Source organism: Acipenser ruthenus, unplaced genomic scaffold, assembly GCF_902713425.1.
Source record: "Acipenser ruthenus unplaced genomic scaffold, fAciRut3.2 maternal haplotype, whole genome shotgun sequence".
In the NCBI taxonomy this organism is placed as follows: Eukaryota; Metazoa; Chordata; class Actinopteri; order Acipenseriformes; family Acipenseridae; genus Acipenser; species Acipenser ruthenus.
Genome location: NW_026708717.1, coordinates 16,294 through 38,285, shown reverse-complemented (window position 1 = coordinate 38,285; position 21,992 = coordinate 16,294). Strand labels below are relative to the sequence as shown.

The window sequence follows — 21,992 nt, the reverse complement described above, 5'->3', positions numbered from 1 at the left end:
TGCAGTTCTCCACTGACGTGGCAGCTTTTAATGCCGATTGCATTAAAAGCATTGCCGGGTCCTGCTGTAGCGGTAAAACACTGTGACCAGATGAATGAATTGAAAAAGTGTTACGTGAAACACATGTGAATCCTAGTTTTCGTGCTGCGAATTTAAAAAAAAAAAAAAAAAAAAAAAAGCAGCACTATAAGAATGCCAAAAAATAAAGAAGGTTGCGTTGGCGAGTATTAAGCCCCCCCTCCTCTGAGGTGCCAGCAGCATTCCGCACCGGCAGACGGAACGGGACTCTGGTCATGCTGCACTTATTTTGCTGCCAGAGACTGAATCACGCGTCGGCCGCCGGATAAAACCGAAAGCTGGCTCGTTGGTCTAGGGGTATGATTCTCGCTTTGGGTGCGAGAGGTCCCGGGTTCAAATCCCGGACGAGCCCGTTTTTTTTTTTTTAATTGTTTTGTACTATACTGTTTTCGATCCGTAAACCATTAAGCTCAGCAGGCAGTTTTGACTTAGACGCTTTGCAACTAAATGCGTTGCCATAGTGGCAGGGAGCGTGTGCCTTCCTCGTTAGTATAGTGGTCAGTATCCCCGCCTGTCACGCGGGAGACCGGGGTTCAATTCCCCGACGGGGAGATTTTTTTTTTTTTTTTACTGATTGAAGGCAGGTGCGTGTGGCTGTAATTGTATACATAAAGTAAAAAAGAAGGTTGCATTGGCCGGGAATCGAACCCGGGCCTCCCGCGTGGCAGGCGAGAATTCTACCACTGAACCACCAATGCTTGCTTGACGTTTGCTTGAGGTTTGCTTGAGGTTTGCTTGAGGTAGGTAATGTATTAGCAGCATCTAGTGCAGTGTGAAAAGATGAATTAACCCGTTCTAGTGCTAGATTGTACATGTACACAAACAATTGTACCTACAAAATGCCCATCTGTTACACTAGTTTTGTGGTTGTTTTAAACTACATACCAAAAAAAAAAAAAAAAAACAAGCACATGCGTTACCAAAATAAACAGTGCTGTATAAACTACAGAAACTCGATGCTGAATGGTTTTATAGTCTGTTACGTCAGAATTGTGTTTAATGCATAAGCAGTTGCTTTGCAGACTCAACAAAGACTGCAGTCCTCGTTTAACCATTGTGCAATCAGCCCTTGGTCGCTGTGATATTGTTGTTCATGGAATTTGAGCGTGCGTATCGGCAATGCATAGTAATTGGAAAAGTGTAATACAAAAGAATTAAAAACGGGCTCGTCCGGGATTTGAACCCGGGACCTCTCGCACCCTAAGCGAGAATCATACCCCTAGACCAACGAGCCAGCGCCTGCCACTGTTGTGGTCCCCCGAGTTTCCAAAGAAGTGCAGACCTAGCTGTTCTGTTAGATGGGAGACGTTTTTCTATTGGGTGTACCTGTCGAGACCACTGTAATTTTGCCGTGTCTCCGAGCTGTGTGCTGTTGCCTGTTTGGGCCGTCTGACTTCTTTAACTGGCGGCTAGCATTTCTATGTTCATCGAGAAGCGGTCGCTATAAATGAGGAAAGTAGTTTAGGTGGGATTTCGTTTTGATATGTTTGGAATGGATCAGTTAGTCAGCATGTACTTCAAAAAATAAATAGAAAAAAAAGGAGGCTGGGTTTCGTTGTTTTGCAAAGGATGCACTGCAACATCCGCTCACAGGAGCAGTCCCACTACTGGTGCGACACGGGGGTTTTGACCTGCTCCGTTCCCGACCTGGGCCGGTTCACCCCTCCTTAGACGACCTGGCATTCACGAGCTCCCCCAGAAATGCCATGTCGATGCCGTGCTAAGTGCGGACTCCCGATCGGCACAGCCAGTTGCAGCACAGAGCTCCCGTGCTCAAGCGATCCGCCAGCCTCAACCTGCCCCTGTAGCTGGCATTACAGACACACGCCACGGCGCCCGGCGTGAGCGAGAGCGGCTAGAAGGCAATTCAAATCCCCTTGTCTGAAATGAGAGCGAGAGTACTCGTGCAGTTCTCCACTGACGTGGCAGCTTTTAATGCCGATTGCATTAAAAGCATTGCCGGGTCCTGCTGTAGCGGTAAAACACTGTGACCAGATGAATGAATTGAAAAAGTGTTACGTGAAACACATGTGAATCCTAGTTTTCGTGCTGCGAATTTAAAAAAAAAAAAAAAAAAAAAAAAGCAGCACTATAAGAATGCCAAAAAATAAAGAAGGTTGCGTTGGCGAGTATTAAGCCCCCCCTCCTCTGAGGTGCCAGCAGCATTCCGCACCGGCAGACGGAACGGGACTCTGGTCATGCTGCACTTATTTTGCTGCCAGAGACTGAATCACGCGTCGGCCGCCGGATAAAACCGAAAGCTGGCTCGTTGGTCTAGGGGTATGATTCTCGCTTTGGGTGCGAGAGGTCCCGGGTTCAAATCCCGGACGAGCCCGTTTTTTTTTTTTTAATTGTTTTGTACTATACTGTTTTCGATCCGTAAACCATTAAGCTCAGCAGGCAGTTTTGACTTAGACGCTTTGCAACTAAATGCGTTGCCATAGTGGCAGGGAGCGTGTGCCTTCCTCGTTAGTATAGTGGTCAGTATCCCCGCCTGTCACGCGGGAGACCGGGGTTCAATTCCCCGACGGGGAGATTTTTTTTTTTTTTTTACTGATTGAAGGCAGGTGCGTGTGGCTGTAATTGTATACATAAAGTAAAAAAGAAGGTTGCATTGGCCGGGAATCGAACCCGGGCCTCCCGCGTGGCAGGCGAGAATTCTACCACTGAACCACCAATGCTTGCTTGACGTTTGCTTGAGGTTTGCTTGAGGTTTGCTTGAGGTAGGTAATGTATTAGCAGCATCTAGTGCAGTGTGAAAAGATGAATTAACCCGTTCTAGTGCTAGATTGTACATGTACACAAACAATTGTACCTACAAAATGCCCATCTGTTACACTAGTTTTGTGGTTGTTTTAAACTACATACCAAAAAAAAAAAAAAAAAACAAGCACATGCGTTACCAAAATAAACAGTGCTGTATAAACTACAGAAACTCGATGCTGAATGGTTTTATAGTCTGTTACGTCAGAATTGTGTTTAATGCATAAGCAGTTGCTTTGCAGACTCAACAAAGACTGCAGTCCTCGTTTAACCATTGTGCAATCAGCCCTTGGTCGCTGTGATATTGTTGTTCATGGAATTTGAGCGTGCGTATCGGCAATGCATAGTAATTGGAAAAGTGTAATACAAAAGAATTAAAAACGGGCTCGTCCGGGATTTGAACCCGGGACCTCTCGCACCCTAAGCGAGAATCATACCCCTAGACCAACGAGCCAGCGCCTGCCACTGTTGTGGTCCCCCGAGTTTCCAAAGAAGTGCAGACCTAGCTGTTCTGTTAGATGGGAGACGTTTTTCTATTGGGTGTACCTGTCGAGACCACTGTAATTTTGCCGTGTCTCCGAGCTGTGTGCTGTTGCCTGTTTGGGCCGTCTGACTTCTTTAACTGGCGGCTAGCATTTCTATGTTCATCGAGAAGCGGTCGCTATAAATGAGGAAAGTAGTTTAGGTGGGATTTCGTTTTGATATGTTTGGAATGGATCAGTTAGTCAGCATGTACTTCAAAAAATAAATAGAAAAAAAAGGAGGCTGGGTTTCGTTGTTTTGCAAAGGATGCACTGCAACATCCGCTCACAGGAGCAGTCCCACTACTGGTGCGACACGGGGGTTTTGACCTGCTCCGTTCCCGACCTGGGCCGGTTCACCCCTCCTTAGACGACCTGGCATTCACGAGCTCCCCCAGAAATGCCATGTCGATGCCGTGCTAAGTGCGGACTCCCGATCGGCACAGCCAGTTGCAGCACAGAGCTCCCGTGCTCAAGCGATCCGCCAGCCTCAACCTGCCCCTGTAGCTGGCATTACAGACACACGCCACGGCGCCCGGCGTGAGCGAGAGCGGCTAGAAGGCAATTCAAATCCCCTTGTCTGAAATGAGAGCGAGAGTACTCGTGCAGTTCTCCACTGACGTGGCAGCTTTTAATGCCGATTGCATTAAAAGCATTGCCGGGTCCTGCTGTAGCGGTAAAACACTGTGACCAGATGAATGAATTGAAAAAGTGTTACGTGAAACACATGTGAATCCTAGTTTTCGTGCTGCGAATTTAAAAAAAAAAAAAAAAAAAAAAAAAAAAAAAGCAGCACTATAAGAATGCCAAAAAATAAAGAAGGTTGCGTTGGCGAGTATTAAGCCCCCCCTCCTCTGAGGTGCCAGCAGCATTCCGCACCGGCAGACGGAACGGGACTCTGGTCATGCTGCACTTATTTTGCTGCCAGAGACTGAATCACGCGTCGGCCGCCGGATAAAACCGAAAGCTGGCTCGTTGGTCTAGGGGTATGATTCTCGCTTTGGGTGCGAGAGGTCCCGGGTTCAAATCCCGGACGAGCCCGTTTTTTTTTTTAAATTGTTTTGTACTATACTGTTTTCGATCCGTAAACCATTAAGCTCAGCAGGCAGTTTTGACTTAGACGCTTTGCAACTAAATGCGTTGCCATAGTGGCAGGGAGCGTGTGCCTTCCTCGTTAGTATAGTGGTCAGTATCCCCGCCTGTCACGCGGGAGACCGGGGTTCAATTCCCCGACGGGGAGATTTTTTTTTTTTTTTTTACTGATTGAAGGCAGGTGCGTGTGGCTGTAATTGTATACATAAAGTAAAAAAGAAGGTTGCATTGGCCGGGAATCGAACCCGGGCCTCCCGCGTGGCAGGCGAGAATTCTACCACTGAACCACCAATGCTTGCTTGACGTTTGCTTGAGGTTTGCTTGAGGTTTGCTTGAGGTAGGTAATGTATTAGCAGCATCTAGTGCAGTGTGAAAAGATGAATTAACCCGTTCTAGTGCTAGATTGTACATGTACACAAACAATTGTACCTACAAAATGCCCATCTGTTACACTAGTTTTGTGGTTGTTTTAAACTACATACCAAAAAAAAAAAAAAAAACAAGCACATGCGTTACCAAAATAAACAGTGCTGTATAAACTACAGAAACTCGATGCTGAATGGTTTTATAGTCTGTTACGTCAGAATTGTGTTTAATGCATAAGCAGTTGCTTTGCAGACTCAACAAAGACTGCAGTCCTCGTTTAACCATTGTGCAATCAGCCCTTGGTCGCTGTGATATTGTTGTTCATGGAATTTGAGCGTGCGTATCGGCAATGCATAGTAATTGGAAAAGTGTAATACAAAAGAATTAAAAACGGGCTCGTCCGGGATTTGAACCCGGGACCTCTCGCACCCTAAGCGAGAATCATACCCCTAGACCAACGAGCCAGCGCCTGCCACTGTTGTGGTCCCCCGAGTTTCCAAAGAAGTGCAGACCTAGCTGTTCTGTTAGATGGGAGACGTTTTTCTATTGGGTGTACCTGTCGAGACCACTGTAATTTTGCCGTGTCTCCGAGCTGTGTGCTGTTGCCTGTTTGGGCCGTCTGACTTCTTTAACTGGCGGCTAGCATTTCTATGTTCATCGAGAAGCGGTCGCTATAAATGAGGAAAGTAGTTTAGGTGGGATTTCGTTTTGATATGTTTGGAATGGATCAGTTAGTCAGCATGTACTTCAAAAAATAAATAGAAAAAAAAGGAGGCTGGGTTTCGTTGTTTTGCAAAGGATGCACTGCAACATCCGCTCACAGGAGCAGTCCCACTACTGGTGCGACACGGGGGTTTTGACCTGCTCCGTTCCCGACCTGGGCCGGTTCACCCCTCCTTAGACGACCTGGCATTCACGAGCTCCCCCAGAAATGCCATGTCGATGCCGTGCTAAGTGCGGACTCCCGATCGGCACAGCCAGTTGCAGCACAGAGCTCCCGTGCTCAAGCGATCCGCCAGCCTCAACCTGCCCCTGTAGCTGGCATTACAGACACACGCCACGGCGCCCGGCGTGAGCGAGAGCGGCTAGAAGGCAATTCAAATCCCCTTGTCTGAAATGAGAGCGAGAGTACTCGTGCAGTTCTCCACTGACGTGGCAGCTTTTAATGCCGATTGCATTAAAAGCATTGCCGGGTCCTGCTGTAGCGGTAAAACACTGTGACCAGATGAATGAATTGAAAAAGTGTTACGTGAAACACATGTGAATCCTAGTTTTCGTGCTGCGAATTTAAAAAAAAAAAAAAAAGCAGCACTATAAGAATGCCAAAAAATAAAGAAGGTTGCGTTGGCGAGTATTAAGCCCCCCCTCCTCTGAGGTGCCAGCAGCATTCCGCACCGGCAGACGGAACGGGACTCTGGTCATGCTGCACTTATTTTGCTGCCAGAGACTGAATCACGCGTCGGCCGCCGGATAAAACCGAAAGCTGGCTCGTTGGTCTAGGGGTATGATTCTCGCTTTGGGTGCGAGAGGTCCCGGGTTCAAATCCCGGACGAGCCCGTTTTTTTTTTTAAATTGTTTTGTACTATACTGTTTTCGATCCGTAAACCATTAAGCTCAGCAGGCAGTTTTGACTTAGACGCTTTGCAACTAAATGCGTTGCCATAGTGGCAGGGAGCGTGTGCCTTCCTCGTTAGTATAGTGGTCAGTATCCCCGCCTGTCACGCGGGAGACCGGGGTTCAATTCCCCGACGGGGAGATTTTTTTTTTTTTTTTTACTGATTGAAGGCAGGTGCGTGTGGCTGTAATTGTATACATAAAGTAAAAAAGAAGGTTGCATTGGCCGGGAATCGAACCCGGGCCTCCCGCGTGGCAGGCGAGAATTCTACCACTGAACCACCAATGCTTGCTTGACGTTTGCTTGAGGTTTGCTTGAGGTTTGCTTGAGGTAGGTAATGTATTAGCAGCATCTAGTGCAGTGTGAAAAGATGAATTAACCCGTTCTAGTGCTAGATTGTACATGTACACAAACAATTGTACCTACAAAATGCCCATCTGTTACACTAGTTTTGTGGTTGTTTTAAACTACATACCAAAAAAAAAAAAAAAAACAAGCACATGCGTTACCAAAATAAACAGTGCTGTATAAACTACAGAAACTCGATGCTGAATGGTTTTATAGTCTGTTACGTCAGAATTGTGTTTAATGCATAAGCAGTTGCTTTGCAGACTCAACAAAGACTGCAGTCCTCGTTTAACCATTGTGCAATCAGCCCTTGGTCGCTGTGATATTGTTGTTCATGGAATTTGAGCGTGCGTATCGGCAATGCATAGTAATTGGAAAAGTGTAATACAAAAGAATTAAAAACGGGCTCGTCCGGGATTTGAACCCGGGACCTCTCGCACCCTAAGCGAGAATCATACCCCTAGACCAACGAGCCAGCGCCTGCCACTGTTGTGGTCCCCCGAGTTTCCAAAGAAGTGCAGACCTAGCTGTTCTGTTGGGAGACGTTTTTCTATTGGGTGTACCTGTCGAGACCACTGTAATTTTGCCGTGTCTCCGAGCTGTGTGCTGTTGCCTGTTTGGGCCGTCTGACTTCTTTAACTGGCGGCTAGCATTTCTATGTTCATCGAGAAGCGGTCGCTATAAATGAGGAAAGTAGTTTAGGTGGGATTTCGTTTTGATATGTTTGGAATGGATCAGTTAGTCAGCATGTACTTCAAAAAATAAATAGAAAAAAAAGGAGGCTGGGTTTCGTTGTTTTGCAAAGGATGCACTGCAACATCCGCTCACAGGAGCAGTCCCACTACTGGTGCGACACGGGGGTTTTGACCTGCTCCGTTCCCGACCTGGGCCGGTTCACCCCTCCTTAGACGACCTGGCATTCACGAGCTCCCCCAGAAATGCCATGTCGATGCCGTGCTAAGTGCGGACTCCCGATCGGCACAGCCAGTTGCAGCACAGAGCTCCCGTGCTCAAGCGATCCGCCAGCCTCAACCTGCCCCTGTAGCTGGCATTACAGACACACGCCACGGCGCCCGGCGTGAGCGAGAGCGGCTAGAAGGCAATTCAAATCCCCTTGTCTGAAATGAGAGCGAGAGTACTCGTGCAGTTCTCCACTGACGTGGCAGCTTTTAATGCCGATTGCATTAAAAGCATTGCCGGGTCCTGCTGTAGCGGTAAAACACTGTGACCAGATGAATGAATTGAAAAAGTGTTACGTGAAACACATGTGAATCCTAGTTTTCGTGCTGCGAATTTAAAAAAAAAAAAAAAAAAAAAAAAAAAAAAAAAAAAAAAGCAGCACTATAAGAATGCCAAAAAATAAAGAAGGTTGCGTTGGCGAGTATTAAGCCCCCCCTCCTCTGAGGTGCCAGCAGCATTCCGCACCGGCAGACGGAACGGGACTCTGGTCATGCTGCACTTATTTTGCTGCCAGAGACTGAATCACGCGTCGGCCGCCGGATAAAACCGAAAGCTGGCTCGTTGGTCTAGGGGTATGATTCTCGCTTTGGGTGCGAGAGGTCCCGGGTTCAAATCCCGGACGAGCCCGTTTTTTTTTTTAAATTGTTTTGTACTATACTGTTTTCGATCCGTAAACCATTAAGCTCAGCAGGCAGTTTTGACTTAGACGCTTTGCAACTAAATGCGTTGCCATAGTGGCAGGGAGCGTGTGCCTTCCTCGTTAGTATAGTGGTCAGTATCCCCGCCTGTCACGCGGGAGACCTGGGTTCAATTCCCCGACGGGGAGATTTTTTTTTTTTTTTTACTGATTGAAGGCAGGTGCGTGTGGCTGTAATTGTATACATAAAGTAAAAAAGAAGGTTGCATTGGCCGGGAATCGAACCCGGGCCTCCCGCGTGGCAGGCGAGAATTCTACCACTGAACCACCAATGCTTGCTTGACGTTTGCTTGAGGTTTGCTTGAGGTTTGCTTGAGGTAGGTAATGTATTAGCAGCATCTAGTGCAGTGTGAAAAGATGAATTAACCCGTTCTAGTGCTAGATTGTACATGTACACAAACAATTGTACCTACAAAATGCCCATCTGTTACACTAGTTTTGTGGTTGTTTTAAACTACATACCAAAAAAAAAAAAAAAAACAAGCACATGCGTTACCAAAATAAACAGTGCTGTATAAACTACAGAAACTCGATGCTGAATGGTTTTATAGTCTGTTACGTCAGAATTGTGTTTAATGCATAAGCAGTTGCTTTGCAGACTCAACAAAGACTGCAGTCCTCGTTTAACCATTGTGCAATCAGCCCTTGGTCGCTGTGATATTGTTGTTCATGGAATTTGAGCGTGCGTATCGGCAATGCATAGTAATTGGAAAAGTGTAATACAAAAGAATTAAAAACGGGCTCGTCCGGGATTTGAACCCGGGACCTCTCGCACCCTAAGCGAGAATCATACCCCTAGACCAACGAGCCAGCGCCTGCCACTGTTGTGGTCCCCCGAGTTTCCAAAGAAGTGCAGACCTAGCTGTTCTGTTAGATGGGAGACGTTTTTCTATTGGGTGTACCTGTCGAGACCACTGTAATTTTGCCGTGTCTCCGAGCTGTGTGCTGTTGCCTGTTTGGGCCGTCTGACTTCTTTAACTGGCGGCTAGCATTTCTATGTTCATCGAGAAGCGGTCGCTATAAATGAGGAAAGTAGTTTAGGTGGGATTTCGTTTTGATATGTTTGGAATGGATCAGTTAGTCAGCATGTACTTCAAAAAATAAATAGAAAAAAAAGGAGGCTGGGTTTCGTTGTTTTGCAAAGGATGCACTGCAACATCCGCTCACAGGAGCAGTCCCACTACTGGTGCGACACGGGGGTTTTGACCTGCTCCGTTCCCGACCTGGGCCGGTTCACCCCTCCTTAGACGACCTGGCATTCACGAGCTCCCCCAGAAATGCCATGTCGATGCCGTGCTAAGTGCGGACTCCCGATCGGCACAGCCAGTTGCAGCACAGAGCTCCCGTGCTCAAGCGATCCGCCAGCCTCAACCTGCCCCTGTAGCTGGCATTACAGACACACGCCACGGCGCCCGGCGTGAGCGAGAGCGGCTAGAAGGCAATTCAAATCCCCTTGTCTGAAATGAGAGCGAGAGTACTCGTGCAGTTCTCCACTGACGTGGCAGCTTTTAATGCCGATTGCATTAAAAGCATTGCCGGGTCCTGCTGTAGCGGTAAAACACTGTGACCAGATGAATGAATTGAAAAAGTGTTACGTGAAACACATGTGAATCCTAGTTTTCGTGCTGCGAATTTAAAAAAAAAAAAAAAAAAAAAAAAAAAAAAAAGCAGCACTATAAGAATGCCAAAAAATAAAGAAGGTTGCGTTGGCGAGTATTAAGCCCCCCCTCCTCTGAGGTGCCAGCAGCATTCCGCACCGGCAGACGGAACGGGACTCTGGTCATGCTGCACTTATTTTGCTGCCAGAGACTGAATCACGCGTCGGCCGCCGGATAAAACCGAAAGCTGGCTCGTTGGTCTAGGGGTATGATTCTCGCTTTGGGTGCGAGAGGTCCCGGGTTCAAATCCCGGACGAGCCCGTTTTTTTTTTTTTAATTGTTTTGTACTATACTGTTTTCGATCCGTAAACCATTAAGCTCAGCAGGCAGTTTTGACTTAGACGCTTTGCAACTAAATGCGTTGCCATAGTGGCAGGGAGCGTGTGCCTTCCTCGTTAGTATAGTGGTCAGTATCCCCGCCTGTCACGCGGGAGACCGGGGTTCAATTCCCCGACGGGGAGATTTTTTTTTTTTTTTTACTGATTGAAGGCAGGTGCGTGTGGCTGTAATTGTATACATAAAGTAAAAAAGAAGGTTGCATTGGCCGGGAATCGAACCCGGGCCTCCCGCGTGGCAGGCGAGGATTCTACCACTGAACCACCAATGCTTGCTTGAGGTTTGCTTGAGGTAGGTAATGTATTAGCAGCATCTAGTGCAGTGTGAAAAGATGAATTAACCCGTTCTAGTGCTAGATTGTACATGTACACAAACAATTGTACCTACAAAATGCCCATCTGTTACACTAGTTTTGTGGTTGTTTTAAACTACATACCAAAAAAAAAAAAAAAAAACAAGCACATGCGTTACCAAAATAAACAGTGCTGTATAAACTACAGAAACTCGATGCTGAATGGTTTTATAGTCTGTTACGTCAGAATTGTGTTTAATGCATAAGCAGTTGCTTTGCAGACTCAACAAAGACTGCAGTCCTCGTTTAACCATTGTGCAATCAGCCCTTGGTCGCTGTGATATTGTTGTTCATGGAATTTGAGCGTGCGTATCGGCAATGCATAGTAATTGGAAAAGTGTAATACAAAAGAATTAAAAAACGGGCTCGTCCGGGATTTGAACCCGGGACCTCTCGCACCCTAAGCGAGAATCATACCCCTAGACCAACGAGCCAGCGCCTGCCACTGTTGTGGTCCCCCGAGTTTCCAAAGAAGTGCAGACCTAGCTGTTCTGTTAGATGGGAGACGTTTTTCTATTGGGTGTACCTGTCGAGACCACTGTAATTTTGCCGTGTCTCCGAGCTGTGTGCTGTTGCCTGTTTGGGCCGTCTGACTTCTTTAACTGGCGGCTAGCATTTCTATGTTCATCGAGAAGCGGTCGCTATAAATGAGGAAAGTAGTTTAGGTGGGATTTCGTTTTGATATGTTTGGAATGGATCAGTTAGTCAGCATGTACTTCAAAAAATAAATAGAAAAAAAAGGAGGCTGGGTTTCGTTGTTTTGCAAAGGATGCACTGCAACATCCGCTCACAGGAGCAGTCCCACTACTGGTGCGACACGGGGGTTTTGACCTGCTCCGTTCCCGACCTGGGCCAGTTCACCCCTCCTTAGACGACCTGGCATTCACGAGCTCCCCCAGAAATGCCATGTCGATGCCGTGCTAAGTGCGGACTCCCGATCGGCACAGCCAGTTGCAGCACAGAGCTCCCGTGCTCAAGCGATCCGCCAGCCTCAACCTGCCCCTGTAGCTGGCATTACAGACACACGCCACGGCGCCCGGCGTGAGCGAGAGCGGCTAGAAGGCAATTCAAATCCCCTTGTCTGAAATGAGAGCGAGAGTACTCGTGCAGTTCTCCACTGACGTGGCAGCTTTTAATGCCGATTGCATTAAAAGCATTGCCGGGTCCTGCTGTAGCGGTAAAACACTGTGACCAGATGAATGAATTGAAAAAGTGTTACGTGAAACACATGTGAATCCTAGTTTTCGTGCTGCGAATTTAAAAAAAAAAAAAAAAAAAAAAAAAAAAAAAAAAAAGCAGCACTATAAGAATGCCAAAAAATAAAGAAGGTTGCGTTGGCGAGTATTAAGCCCCCCCTCCTCTGAGGTGCCAGCAGCATTCCGCACCGGCAGACGGAACGGGACTCTGGTCATGCTGCACTTATTTTGCTGCCAGAGACTGAATCACGCGTCGGCCGCCGGATAAAACCGAAAGCTGGCTCGTTGGTCTAGGGGTATGATTCTCGCTTTGGGTGCGAGAGGTCCCGGGTTCAAATCCCGGACGAGCCCGTTTTTTTTTTTTAAATTGTTTTGTACTATACTGTTTTCGATCCGTAAACCATTAAGCTCAGCAGGCAGTTTTGACTTAGACGCTTTGCAACTAAATGCGTTGCCATAGTGGCAGGGAGCGTGTGCCTTCCTCGTTAGTATAGTGGTCAGTATCCCCGCCTGTCACGCGGGAGACCGGGGTTCAATTCCCCGACGGGGAGATTTTTTTTTTTTTTTTACTGATTGAAGGCAGGTGCGTGTGGCTGTAATTGTATACATAAAGTAAAAAAGAAGGTTGCATTGGCCGGGAATCGAACCCGGGCCTCCCGCGTGGCAGGCGAGAATTCTACCACTGAACCACCAATGCTTGCTTGACGTTTGCTTGAGGTTTGCTTGAGGTTTGCTTGAGGTAGGTAATGTATTAGCAGCATCTAGTGCAGTGTGAAAAGATGAATTAACCCGTTCTAGTGCTAGATTGTACATGTACACAAACAATTGTACCTACAAAATGCCCATCTGTTACACTAGTTTTGTGGTTGTTTTAAACTACATACCAAAAAAAAAAAAAAAAACAAGCACATGCGTTACCAAAATAAACAGTGCTGTATAAACTACAGAAACTCGATGCTGAATGGTTTTATAGTCTGTTACGTCAGAATTGTGTTTAATGCATAAGCAGTTGCTTTGCAGACTCAACAAAGACTGCAGTCCTCGTTTAACCATTGTGCAATCAGCCCTTGGTCGCTGTGATATTGTTGTTCATGGAATTTGAGCGTGCGTATCGGCAATGCATAGTAATTGGAAAAGTGTAATACAAAAGAATTAAAAACGGGCTCGTCCGGGATTTGAACCCGGGACCTCTCGCACCCTAAGCGAGAATCATACCCCTAGACCAACGAGCCAGCGCCTGCCACTGTTGTGGTCCCCCGAGTTTCCAAAGAAGTGCAGACCTAGCTGTTCTGTTAGATGGGAGACGTTTTTCTATTGGGTGTACCTGTCGAGACCACTGTAATTTTGCCGTGTCTCCGAGCTGTGTGCTGTTGCCTGTTTGGGCCGTCTGACTTCTTTAACTGGCGGCTAGCATTTCTATGTTCATCGAGAAGCGGTCGCTATAAATGAGGAAAGTAGTTTAGGTGGGATTTCGTTTTGATATGTTTGGAATGGATCAGTTAGTCAGCATGTACTTCAAAAAATAAATAGAAAAAAAAGGAGGCTGGGTTTCGTTGTTTTGCAAAGGATGCACTGCAACATCCGCTCACAGGAGCAGTCCCACTACTGGTGCGACACGGGGGTTTTGACCTGCTCCGTTCCCGACCTGGGCCAGTTCACCCCTCCTTAGACGACCTGGCATTCACGAGCTCCCCCAGAAATGCCATGTCGATGCCGTGCTAAGTGCGGACTCCCGATCGGCACAGCCAGTTGCAGCACAGAGCTCCCGTGCTCAAGCGATCCGCCAGCCTCAACCTGCCCCTGTAGCTGGCATTACAGACACACGCCACGGCGCCCGGCGTGAGCGAGAGCGGCTAGAAGGCAATTCAAATCCCCTTGTCTGAAATGAGAGCGAGAGTACTCGTGCAGTTCTCCACTGACGTGGCAGCTTTTAATGCCGATTGCATTAAAAGCATTGCCGGGTCCTGCTGTAGCGGTAAAACACTGTGACCAGATGAATGAATTGAAAAAGTGTTACGTGAAACACATGTGAATCCTAGTTTTCGTGCTGCGAATTTAAAAAAAAAAAAAAAAAAAAAAAAAAAAAAAAAAAAGCAGCACTATAAGAATGCCAAAAAATAAAGAAGGTTGCGTTGGCGAGTATTAAGCCCCCCCTCCTCTGAGGTGCCAGCAGCATTCCGCACCGGCAGACGGAACGGGACTCTGGTCATGCTGCACTTATTTTGCTGCCAGAGACTGAATCACGCGTCGGCCGCCGGATAAAACCGAAAGCTGGCTCGTTGGTCTAGGGGTATGATTCTCGCTTTGGGTGCGAGAGGTCCCGGGTTCAAATCCCGGACGAGCCCGTTTTTTTTTTTTAATTGTTTTGTACTATACTGTTTTCGATCCGTAAACCATTAAGCTCAGCAGGCAGTTTTGACTTAGACGCTTTGCAACTAAATGCGTTGCCATAGTGGCAGGGAGCGTGTGCCTTCCTCGTTAGTATAGTGGTCAGTATCCCCGCCTGTCACGCGGGAGACCGGGGTTCAATTCCCCGACGGGGAGATTTTTTTTTTTTTTTTACTGATTGAAGGCAGGTGCGTGTGGCTGTAATTGTATACATAAAGTAAAAAAGAAGGTTGCATTGGCCGGGAATCGAACCCGGGCCTCCCGCGTGGCAGGCGAGAATTCTACCACTGAACCACCAATGCTTGCTTGACGTTTGCTTGAGGTTTGCTTGAGGTAGGTAATGTATTAGCAGCATCTAGTGCAGTGTGAAAAGATGAATTAACCCGTTCTAGTGCTAGATTGTACATGTACACAAACAATTGTACCTACAAAATGCCCATCTGTTACACTAGTTTTGTGGTTGTTTTAAACTACATACCAAAAAAAAAAAAAAAAACAAGCACATGCGTTACCAAAATAAACAGTGCTGTATAAACTACAGAAACTCGATGCTGAATGGTTTTATAGTCTGTTACGTCAGAATTGTGTTTAATGCATAAGCAGTTGCTTTGCAGACTCAACAAAGACTGCAGTCCTCGTTTAACCATTGTGCAATCAGCCCTTGGTCGCTGTGATATTGTTGTTCATGGAATTTGAGCGTGCGTATCGGCAATGCATAGTAATTGGAAAAGTGTAATACAAAAGAATTAAAAACGGGCTCGTCCGGGATTTGAACCCGGGACCTCTCGCACCCTAAGCGAGAATCATACCCCTAGACCAACGAGCCAGCGCCTGCCACTGTTGTGGTCCCCCGAGTTTCCAAAGAAGTGCAGACCTAGCTGTTCTGTTAGATGGGAGACGTTTTTCTATTGGGTGTACCTGTCGAGACCACTGTAATTTTGCCGTGTCTCCGAGCTGTGTGCTGTTGCCTGTTTGGGCCGTCTGACTTCTTTAACTGGCGGCTAGCATTTCTATGTTCATCGAGAAGCGGTCGCTATAAATGAGGAAAGTAGTTTAGGTGGGATTTCGTTTTGATATGTTTGGAATGGATCAGTTAGTCAGCATGTACTTCAAAAAATAAATAGAAAAAAAGGAGGCTGGGTTTCGTTGTTTTGCAAAGGATGCACTGCAACATCCGCTCACAGGAGCAGTCCCACTACTGGTGCGACACGGGGGTTTTGACCTGCTCCGTTCCCGACCTGGGCCGGTTCACCCCTCCTTAGACGACCTGGCATTCACGAGCTCCCCCAGAAATGCCATGTCGATGCCGTGCTAAGTGCGGACTCCCGATCGGCACAGCCAGTTGCAGCACAGAGCTCCCGTGCTCAAGCGATCCGCCAGCCTCAACCTGCCCCTGTAGCTGGCATTACAGACACACGCCACGGCGCCCGGCGTGAGCGAGAGCGGCTAGAAGGCAATTCAAATCCCCTTGTCTGAAATGAGAGCGAGAGTACTCGTGCAGTTCTCCACTGACGTGGCAGCTTTTAATGCCGATTGCATTAAAAGCATTGCCGGGTCCTGCTGTAGCGGTAAAACACTGTGACCAGATGAATGAATTGAAAAAGTGTTACGTGAAACACATGTGAATCCTAGTTTTCGTGCTGCGAATTAAAAAAAAAAAAAAAAAAAAAAAAAAAAAAAAAAAAAGCAGCACTATAAGAATGCCAAAAAATAAAGAAGGTTGCGTTGGCGAGTATTAAGCCCCCCCTCCTCTGAGGTGCCAGCAGCATTCCGCACCGGCAGACGGAACGGGACTCTGGTCATGCTGCACTTATTTTGCTGCCAGAGACTGAATCACGCGTCGGCCGCCGGATAAAACCGAAAGCTGGCTCGTTGGTCTAGGGGTATGATTCTCGCTTTGGGTGCGAGAGGTCCCGGGTTCAAATCCCGGACGAGCCCGTTTTTTTTTTTTAATTGTTTTGTACTATACTGTTTTCGATCCGTAAACCATTAAGCTCAGCAGGCAGTTTTGACTTAGACGCTTTGCAACTAAATGCGTTGCCATAGTGGCAGGGAGCGTGTGCCTTCCTCGTTAGTATAGTGGTCAGTATCCCCGCCTGTCACGCGGGAGACCGGGGTTCAATTCCCCGACGGGGAGATTTTTTTTTTTTTTTTACTGATTGAAGGCAGGTGCGTGTGGCTGTAATTGTATACATAAAGTAAAAAAGAAGGTTGCATTGGCCGGGAATCGAACCCGGGCCTCCCGCGTGGCAGGCGAGAATTCTACCACTGAACCACCAATGCTTGCTTGACGTTTGCTTGAGGTTTGCTTGAGGTAGGTAATGTATTAGCAGCATCTAGTGCAGTGTGAAAAGATGAATTAACCCGTTCTAGTGCTAGATTGTACATGTACACAAACAATTGTACCTACAAAATGCCCATCTGTTACACTAGTTTTGTGGTTGTTTTAAACTACATACCAAAAAAAAAAAAAAAAACAAGCACATGCGTTACCAAAATAAACAGTGCTGTATAAACTACAGAAACTCGATGCTGAATGGTTTTATAGTCTGTTACGTCAGAATTGTGTTTAATGCATAAGCAGTTGCTTTGCAGACTCAACAAAGACTGCAGTCCTCGTTTAACCATTGTGCAATCAGCCCTTGGTCGCTGTGATATTGTTGTTCATGGAATTTGAGCGTGCGTATCGGCAATGCATAGTAATTGGAAAAGTGTAATACAAAAGAATTAAAAACGGGCTCGTCCGGGATTTGAACCCGGGACCTCTCGCACCCTAAGCGAGAATCATACCCCTAGACCAACGAGCCAGCGCCTGCCACTGTTGTGGTCCCCCGAGTTTCCAAAGAAGTGCAGACCTAGCTGTTCTGTTAGATGGGAGACGTTTTTCTATTGGGTGTACCTGTCGAGACCACTGTAATTTTGCCGTGTCTCCGAGCTGTGTGCTGTTGCCTGTTTGGGCCGTCTGACTTCTTTAACTGGCGGCTAGCATTTCTATGTTCATCGAGAAGCGGTCGCTATAAATGAGGAAAGTAGTTTAGGTGGGATTTCGTTTTGATATGTTTGGAATGGATCAGTTAGTCAGCATGTACTTCAAAAAATAAATAGAAAAAAAAGGAGGCTGGGTTTCGTTGTTTTGCAAAGGATGCACTGCAACATCCGCTCACAGGAGCAGTCCCACTACTGGTGCGACACGGGGGTTTTGACCTGCTCCGTTCCCGACCTGGGCCGGTTCACCCCTCCTTAGACGACCTGGCATTCACGAGCTCCCCCAGAAATGCCATGTCGATGCCGTGCTAAGTGCGGACTCCCGATCGGCACAGCCAGTTGCAGCACAGAGCTCCCGTGCTCAAGCGATCCGCCAGCCTCAACCTGCCCCTGTAGCTGGCATTACAGACACACGCCACGGCGCCCGGCGTGAGCGAGAGCGGCTAGAAGGCAATTCAAATCCCCTTGTCTGAAATGAGAGCGAGAGTACTCGTGCAGTTCTCCACTGACGTGGCAGCTTTTAATGCCGATTGCATTAAAAGCATTGCCGGGTCCTGCTGTAGCGGTAAAACACTGTGACCAGATGAATGAATTGAAAAAGTGTTACGTGAAACACATGTGAATCCTAGTTTTCGTGCTGCGAATTAAAAAAAAAAAAAAAAAAAAAAAAAAAAAAAAAAAAAAGCAGCACTATAAGAATGCCAAAAAATAAAGAAGGTTGCGTTGGCGAGTATTAAGCCCCCCCTCCTCTGAGGTGCCAGCAGCATTCCGCACCGGCAGACGGAACGGGACTCTGGTCATGCTGCACTTATTTTGCTGCCAGAGACTGAATCACGCGTCGGCCGCCGGATAAAACCGAAAGCTGGCTCGTTGGTCTAGGGGTATGATTCTCGCTTTGGGTGCGAGAGGTCCCGGGTTCAAATCCCGGACGAGCCCGTTTTTTTTTTTTAATTGTTTTGTACTATACTGTTTTCGATCCGTAAACCATTAAGCTCAGCAGGCAGTTTTGACTTAGACGCTTTGCAACTAAATGCGTTGCCATAGTGGCAGGGAGCGTGTGCCTTCCTCGTTAGTATAGTGGTCAGTATCCCCGCCTGTCACGCGGGAGACCGGGGTTCAATTCCCCGACGGGGAGATTTTTTTTTTTTTTTTTACTGATTGAAGGCAGGTGCGTGTGGCTGTAATTGTATACATAAAGTAAAAAAGAAGGTTGCATTGGCCGGGAATCGAACCCGGGCCTCCCGCGTGGCAGGCGAGAATTCTACCACTGAACCACCAATGCTTGCTTGACGTTTGCTTGAGGTTTGCTTGAGGTAGGTAATGTATTAGCAGCATCTAGTGCAGTGTGAAAAGATGAATTAACCCGTTCTAGTGCTAGATTGTACATGTACACAAACAATTGTACCTACAAAATGCCCATCTGTTACACTAGTTTTGTGGTTGTTTTAAACTACATACCAAAAAAAAAAAAAAAAACAAGCACATGCGTTACCAAAATAAACAGTGCTGTATAAACTACAGAAACTCGATGCTGAATGGTTTTATAGTCTGTTACGTCAGAATTGTGTTTAATGCATAAGCAGTTGCTTTGCAGACTCAACAAAGACTGCAGTCCTCGTTTAACCATTGTGCAATCAGCCCTTGGTCGCTGTGATATTGTTGTTCATGGAATTTGAGCGTGCGTATCGGCAATGCATAGTAATTGGAAAAGTGTAATACAAAAGAATTAAAAATGGGCTCGTCCGGGATTTGAACCCGGGACCTCTCGCACCCTAAGCGAGAATCATACCCCTAGACCAACGAGCCAGCGCCTGCCACTGTTGTGGTCCCCCGAGTTTCCAAAGAAGTGCAGACCTAGCTGTTCTGTTAGATGGGAGACGTTTTTCTATTGGGTGTACCTGTCGAGACCACTGTAATTTTGCCGTGTCTCCGAGCTGTGTGCTGTTGCCTGTTTGGGCCGTCTGACTTCTTTAACTGGCGGCTAGCATTTCTATGTTCATCGAGAAGCGGTCGCTATAAATGAGGAAAGTAGTTTAGGTGGGATTTCGTTTTGATATGTTTGGAATGGATCAGTTAGTCAGCATGTACTTCAAAAAATAAATAGAAAAAAAAGGAGGCTGGGTTTCGTTGTTTTGCAAAGGATGCACTGCAACATCCGCTCACAGGAGCAGTCCCACTACTGGTGCGACACGGGGGTTTTGACCTGCTCCGTTCCCGACCTGGGCCGGTTCACCCCTCCTTAGACGACCTGGCATTCACGAGCTCCCCCAGAAATGCCATGTCGATGCCGTGCTAAGTGCGGACTCCCGATCGGCACAGCTAGTTGCAGCACAGAGCTCCCGTGCTCAAGCGATCCGCCAGCCTCAACCTGCCCCTGTAGCTGGCATTACAGACACACGCCACGGCGCCCGGCGTGAGCGAGAGCGGCTAGAAGGCAATTCAAATCCCCTTGTCTGAAATGAGAGCGAGAGTACTCGTACAGTTCTCCACTGACGTGGCAGCTTTTAATGCCGATTGCATTAAAAGCATTGCCGGGTCCTGCTGTAGCGGTAAAACACTGTGACCAGATGAATGAATTGAAAAAGTGTTACGTGAAACACATGTGAATCCTAGTTTTCGTGCTGCGAATTAAAAAAAAAAAAAAAAAAAAAAAAAAAAAAAAAAAAGCAGCACTATAAGAATGCCAAAAAATAAAGAAGGTTGCGTTGGCGAGTATTAAGCCCCCCCTCCTCTGAGGTGCCAGCAGCATTCCGCACCGGCAGACGGAACGGGACTCTGGTCATGCTGCACTTATTTTGCTGCCAGAGACTGAATCACGCGTCGGCCGCCGGATAAAACCGAAAGCTGGCTCGTTGGTCTAGGGGTATGATTCTCGCTTTGGGTGCGAGAGGTCCCGGGTTCAAATCCCGGACGAGCCCGTTTTTTTTTTTTAATTGTTTTGTACTATACTGTTTTCGATCCGTAAACCATTAAGCTCAGCAGGCAGTTTTGACTTAGACGCTTTGCAACTAAATGCGTTGCCATAGTGGCAGGGAGCGTGTGCCTTCCTCGTTAGTATAGTGGTCAGTATCCCCGCCTGTCACGCGGGAGACCGGGGTTCAATTCCCCGACGGGGAGATTTTTTTTTTTTTTTTTACTGATTGAAGGCAGGTGCGTGTGGCTGTAATTGTATACATAAAGTAAAAAAGAAGGTTGCATTGGCCGGGAATCGAACCCGGGCCTCCCGCGTGGCAGGCGAGAATTCTACCACTGAACCACCAATGCTTGCTTGACGTTTGCTTGAGGTTTGCTTGAGGTAGGTAATGTATTAGCAGCATCTAGTGCAGTGTGAAAAGATGAATTAACCCGTTCTAGTGCTAGATTGTACATGTACACAAACAATTGTACCTACAAAATGCCCATCTGTTACACTAGTTTTGTGGTTGTTTTAAACTACATACCAAAAAAAAAAAAAAAAACAAGCACATGCGTTACCAAAATAAACAGTGCTGTATAAACTACAGAAACTCGATGCTGAATGGTTTTATAGTCTGTTACGTCAGAATTGTGTTTAATGCATAAGCAGTTGCTTTGCAGACTCAACAAAGACTGCAGTCCTCGTTTAACCATTGTGCAATCAGCCCTTGGTCGCTGTGATATTGTTGTTCATGGAATTTGAGCGTGCGTATCGGCAATGCATAGTAATTGGAAAAGTGTAATACAAAAGAATTAAAAATGGGCTCGTCCGGGATTTGAACCCGGGACCTCTCGCACCCTAAGCGAGAATCATACCCCTAGACCAACGAGCCAGCGCCTGCCACTGTTGTGGTCCCCCGAGTTTCCAAAGAAGTGCAGACCTAGCTGTTCTGTTAGATGGGAGACGTTTTTCTATTGGGTGTACCTGTCGAGACCACTGTAATTTTGCCGTGTCTCCGAGCTGTGTGCTGTTGCCTGTTTGGGCCGTCTGACTTCTTTAACTGGCGGCTAGCATTTCTATGTTCATCGAGAAGCGGTCGCTATAAATGAGGAAAGTAGTTTAGGTGGGATTTCGTTTTGATATGTTTGGAATGGATCAGTTAGTCAGCATGTACTTCAAAAAATAAATAGAAAAAAAAGGAGGCTGGGTTTCGTTGTTTTGCAAAGGATGCACTGCAACATCCGCTCACAGGAGCAGTCCCACTACTGGTGCGACACGGGGGTTTTGACCTGCTCCGTTCCCGACCTGGGCCGGTTCACCCCTCCTTAGACGACCTGGCATTCACGAGCTCCCCCAGAAATGCCATGTCGATGCCGTGCTAAGTGCGGACTCCCGATCGGCACAGCTAGTTGCAGCACAGAGCTCCCGTGCTCAAGCGATCCGCCAGCCTCAACCTGCCCCTGTAGCTGGCATTACAGACACACGCCACGGCGCCCGGCGTGAGCGAGAGCGGCTAGAAGGCAATTCAAATCCCCTTGTCTGAAATGAGAGCGAGAGTACTCGTACAGTTCTCCACTGACGTGGCAGCTTTTAATGCCGATTGCATTAAAAGCATTGCCGGGTCCTGCTGTAGCGGTAAAACACTGTGACCAGATGAATGAATTGAAAAAGTGTTACGTGAAACACATGTGAATCCTAGTTTTCGTGCTGCGAATTAAAAAAAAAAAAAAAAAAAAAAAAA

The 21,992-nt window shown here is 47.1% G+C and overlaps 44 non-coding genes across 44 annotated transcripts; 22 read left to right on the top strand and 22 right to left on the bottom strand.

Annotated features, from left to right (window-relative positions):
- Positions 1–358: 358 nt before the first annotated feature.
- Positions 359–430, top strand: trnap-ugg (transfer RNA proline (anticodon UGG)). Its single transcript has one exon. It is a non-coding gene; the product is annotated as a tRNA-Pro (tRNA).
- Positions 431–558: 128 nt separating this feature from the next.
- Positions 559–630, top strand: trnad-guc (transfer RNA aspartic acid (anticodon GUC)). The gene has a single exon. It is a non-coding gene; the product is annotated as a tRNA-Asp (tRNA).
- A 75-nt stretch (positions 631–705) lies between these two features.
- On the bottom strand, positions 706–776 carry trnag-gcc (transfer RNA glycine (anticodon GCC)). Its single transcript has one exon. It is a non-coding gene; the product is annotated as a tRNA-Gly (tRNA).
- Positions 777–1,240: 464 nt separating this feature from the next.
- trnap-agg (transfer RNA proline (anticodon AGG)) lies at positions 1,241–1,312 on the bottom strand. The gene has a single exon. It is a non-coding gene; the product is annotated as a tRNA-Pro (tRNA).
- A 1,029-nt stretch (positions 1,313–2,341) lies between these two features.
- trnap-ugg (transfer RNA proline (anticodon UGG)) lies at positions 2,342–2,413 on the top strand. Its single transcript has one exon. It is a non-coding gene; the product is annotated as a tRNA-Pro (tRNA).
- A 128-nt stretch (positions 2,414–2,541) lies between these two features.
- Positions 2,542–2,613, top strand: trnad-guc (transfer RNA aspartic acid (anticodon GUC)). The gene has a single exon. It is a non-coding gene; the product is annotated as a tRNA-Asp (tRNA).
- A 75-nt stretch (positions 2,614–2,688) lies between these two features.
- On the bottom strand, positions 2,689–2,759 carry trnag-gcc (transfer RNA glycine (anticodon GCC)). Its single transcript has one exon. It is a non-coding gene; the product is annotated as a tRNA-Gly (tRNA).
- A 464-nt stretch (positions 2,760–3,223) lies between these two features.
- On the bottom strand, positions 3,224–3,295 carry trnap-agg (transfer RNA proline (anticodon AGG)). Its single transcript has one exon. It is a non-coding gene; the product is annotated as a tRNA-Pro (tRNA).
- Positions 3,296–4,331: 1,036 nt separating this feature from the next.
- trnap-ugg (transfer RNA proline (anticodon UGG)) lies at positions 4,332–4,403 on the top strand. The gene has a single exon. It is a non-coding gene; the product is annotated as a tRNA-Pro (tRNA).
- Positions 4,404–4,530: 127 nt separating this feature from the next.
- trnad-guc (transfer RNA aspartic acid (anticodon GUC)) lies at positions 4,531–4,602 on the top strand. The gene has a single exon. It is a non-coding gene; the product is annotated as a tRNA-Asp (tRNA).
- Positions 4,603–4,678: 76 nt separating this feature from the next.
- trnag-gcc (transfer RNA glycine (anticodon GCC)) lies at positions 4,679–4,749 on the bottom strand. Its single transcript has one exon. It is a non-coding gene; the product is annotated as a tRNA-Gly (tRNA).
- Positions 4,750–5,212: 463 nt separating this feature from the next.
- Positions 5,213–5,284, bottom strand: trnap-agg (transfer RNA proline (anticodon AGG)). The gene has a single exon. It is a non-coding gene; the product is annotated as a tRNA-Pro (tRNA).
- Positions 5,285–6,305: 1,021 nt separating this feature from the next.
- On the top strand, positions 6,306–6,377 carry trnap-ugg (transfer RNA proline (anticodon UGG)). Its single transcript has one exon. It is a non-coding gene; the product is annotated as a tRNA-Pro (tRNA).
- Positions 6,378–6,504: 127 nt separating this feature from the next.
- Positions 6,505–6,576, top strand: trnad-guc (transfer RNA aspartic acid (anticodon GUC)). The gene has a single exon. It is a non-coding gene; the product is annotated as a tRNA-Asp (tRNA).
- Positions 6,577–6,652: 76 nt separating this feature from the next.
- trnag-gcc (transfer RNA glycine (anticodon GCC)) lies at positions 6,653–6,723 on the bottom strand. Its single transcript has one exon. It is a non-coding gene; the product is annotated as a tRNA-Gly (tRNA).
- Positions 6,724–7,186: 463 nt separating this feature from the next.
- trnap-agg (transfer RNA proline (anticodon AGG)) lies at positions 7,187–7,258 on the bottom strand. The gene has a single exon. It is a non-coding gene; the product is annotated as a tRNA-Pro (tRNA).
- A 1,040-nt stretch (positions 7,259–8,298) lies between these two features.
- trnap-ugg (transfer RNA proline (anticodon UGG)) lies at positions 8,299–8,370 on the top strand. Its single transcript has one exon. It is a non-coding gene; the product is annotated as a tRNA-Pro (tRNA).
- A 127-nt stretch (positions 8,371–8,497) lies between these two features.
- On the top strand, positions 8,498–8,569 carry trnad-guc (transfer RNA aspartic acid (anticodon GUC)). Its single transcript has one exon. It is a non-coding gene; the product is annotated as a tRNA-Asp (tRNA).
- A 75-nt stretch (positions 8,570–8,644) lies between these two features.
- trnag-gcc (transfer RNA glycine (anticodon GCC)) lies at positions 8,645–8,715 on the bottom strand. The gene has a single exon. It is a non-coding gene; the product is annotated as a tRNA-Gly (tRNA).
- A 463-nt stretch (positions 8,716–9,178) lies between these two features.
- trnap-agg (transfer RNA proline (anticodon AGG)) lies at positions 9,179–9,250 on the bottom strand. The gene has a single exon. It is a non-coding gene; the product is annotated as a tRNA-Pro (tRNA).
- Positions 9,251–10,287: 1,037 nt separating this feature from the next.
- On the top strand, positions 10,288–10,359 carry trnap-ugg (transfer RNA proline (anticodon UGG)). Its single transcript has one exon. It is a non-coding gene; the product is annotated as a tRNA-Pro (tRNA).
- A 128-nt stretch (positions 10,360–10,487) lies between these two features.
- Positions 10,488–10,559, top strand: trnad-guc (transfer RNA aspartic acid (anticodon GUC)). Its single transcript has one exon. It is a non-coding gene; the product is annotated as a tRNA-Asp (tRNA).
- A 75-nt stretch (positions 10,560–10,634) lies between these two features.
- On the bottom strand, positions 10,635–10,705 carry trnag-gcc (transfer RNA glycine (anticodon GCC)). Its single transcript has one exon. It is a non-coding gene; the product is annotated as a tRNA-Gly (tRNA).
- Positions 10,706–11,148: 443 nt separating this feature from the next.
- Positions 11,149–11,220, bottom strand: trnap-agg (transfer RNA proline (anticodon AGG)). Its single transcript has one exon. It is a non-coding gene; the product is annotated as a tRNA-Pro (tRNA).
- A 1,041-nt stretch (positions 11,221–12,261) lies between these two features.
- trnap-ugg (transfer RNA proline (anticodon UGG)) lies at positions 12,262–12,333 on the top strand. The gene has a single exon. It is a non-coding gene; the product is annotated as a tRNA-Pro (tRNA).
- Positions 12,334–12,461: 128 nt separating this feature from the next.
- trnad-guc (transfer RNA aspartic acid (anticodon GUC)) lies at positions 12,462–12,533 on the top strand. Its single transcript has one exon. It is a non-coding gene; the product is annotated as a tRNA-Asp (tRNA).
- Positions 12,534–12,608: 75 nt separating this feature from the next.
- On the bottom strand, positions 12,609–12,679 carry trnag-gcc (transfer RNA glycine (anticodon GCC)). Its single transcript has one exon. It is a non-coding gene; the product is annotated as a tRNA-Gly (tRNA).
- Positions 12,680–13,142: 463 nt separating this feature from the next.
- trnap-agg (transfer RNA proline (anticodon AGG)) lies at positions 13,143–13,214 on the bottom strand. The gene has a single exon. It is a non-coding gene; the product is annotated as a tRNA-Pro (tRNA).
- A 1,041-nt stretch (positions 13,215–14,255) lies between these two features.
- On the top strand, positions 14,256–14,327 carry trnap-ugg (transfer RNA proline (anticodon UGG)). Its single transcript has one exon. It is a non-coding gene; the product is annotated as a tRNA-Pro (tRNA).
- A 127-nt stretch (positions 14,328–14,454) lies between these two features.
- trnad-guc (transfer RNA aspartic acid (anticodon GUC)) lies at positions 14,455–14,526 on the top strand. Its single transcript has one exon. It is a non-coding gene; the product is annotated as a tRNA-Asp (tRNA).
- A 75-nt stretch (positions 14,527–14,601) lies between these two features.
- On the bottom strand, positions 14,602–14,672 carry trnag-gcc (transfer RNA glycine (anticodon GCC)). The gene has a single exon. It is a non-coding gene; the product is annotated as a tRNA-Gly (tRNA).
- A 452-nt stretch (positions 14,673–15,124) lies between these two features.
- On the bottom strand, positions 15,125–15,196 carry trnap-agg (transfer RNA proline (anticodon AGG)). Its single transcript has one exon. It is a non-coding gene; the product is annotated as a tRNA-Pro (tRNA).
- A 1,040-nt stretch (positions 15,197–16,236) lies between these two features.
- On the top strand, positions 16,237–16,308 carry trnap-ugg (transfer RNA proline (anticodon UGG)). Its single transcript has one exon. It is a non-coding gene; the product is annotated as a tRNA-Pro (tRNA).
- A 127-nt stretch (positions 16,309–16,435) lies between these two features.
- On the top strand, positions 16,436–16,507 carry trnad-guc (transfer RNA aspartic acid (anticodon GUC)). The gene has a single exon. It is a non-coding gene; the product is annotated as a tRNA-Asp (tRNA).
- A 75-nt stretch (positions 16,508–16,582) lies between these two features.
- trnag-gcc (transfer RNA glycine (anticodon GCC)) lies at positions 16,583–16,653 on the bottom strand. The gene has a single exon. It is a non-coding gene; the product is annotated as a tRNA-Gly (tRNA).
- Positions 16,654–17,105: 452 nt separating this feature from the next.
- trnap-agg (transfer RNA proline (anticodon AGG)) lies at positions 17,106–17,177 on the bottom strand. Its single transcript has one exon. It is a non-coding gene; the product is annotated as a tRNA-Pro (tRNA).
- A 1,042-nt stretch (positions 17,178–18,219) lies between these two features.
- On the top strand, positions 18,220–18,291 carry trnap-ugg (transfer RNA proline (anticodon UGG)). The gene has a single exon. It is a non-coding gene; the product is annotated as a tRNA-Pro (tRNA).
- Positions 18,292–18,418: 127 nt separating this feature from the next.
- On the top strand, positions 18,419–18,490 carry trnad-guc (transfer RNA aspartic acid (anticodon GUC)). Its single transcript has one exon. It is a non-coding gene; the product is annotated as a tRNA-Asp (tRNA).
- A 76-nt stretch (positions 18,491–18,566) lies between these two features.
- trnag-gcc (transfer RNA glycine (anticodon GCC)) lies at positions 18,567–18,637 on the bottom strand. The gene has a single exon. It is a non-coding gene; the product is annotated as a tRNA-Gly (tRNA).
- A 452-nt stretch (positions 18,638–19,089) lies between these two features.
- trnap-agg (transfer RNA proline (anticodon AGG)) lies at positions 19,090–19,161 on the bottom strand. The gene has a single exon. It is a non-coding gene; the product is annotated as a tRNA-Pro (tRNA).
- A 1,040-nt stretch (positions 19,162–20,201) lies between these two features.
- trnap-ugg (transfer RNA proline (anticodon UGG)) lies at positions 20,202–20,273 on the top strand. The gene has a single exon. It is a non-coding gene; the product is annotated as a tRNA-Pro (tRNA).
- Positions 20,274–20,400: 127 nt separating this feature from the next.
- Positions 20,401–20,472, top strand: trnad-guc (transfer RNA aspartic acid (anticodon GUC)). The gene has a single exon. It is a non-coding gene; the product is annotated as a tRNA-Asp (tRNA).
- A 76-nt stretch (positions 20,473–20,548) lies between these two features.
- Positions 20,549–20,619, bottom strand: trnag-gcc (transfer RNA glycine (anticodon GCC)). Its single transcript has one exon. It is a non-coding gene; the product is annotated as a tRNA-Gly (tRNA).
- Positions 20,620–21,071: 452 nt separating this feature from the next.
- On the bottom strand, positions 21,072–21,143 carry trnap-agg (transfer RNA proline (anticodon AGG)). Its single transcript has one exon. It is a non-coding gene; the product is annotated as a tRNA-Pro (tRNA).
- Between the last annotated feature and the right edge of the window lie 849 nt (positions 21,144–21,992).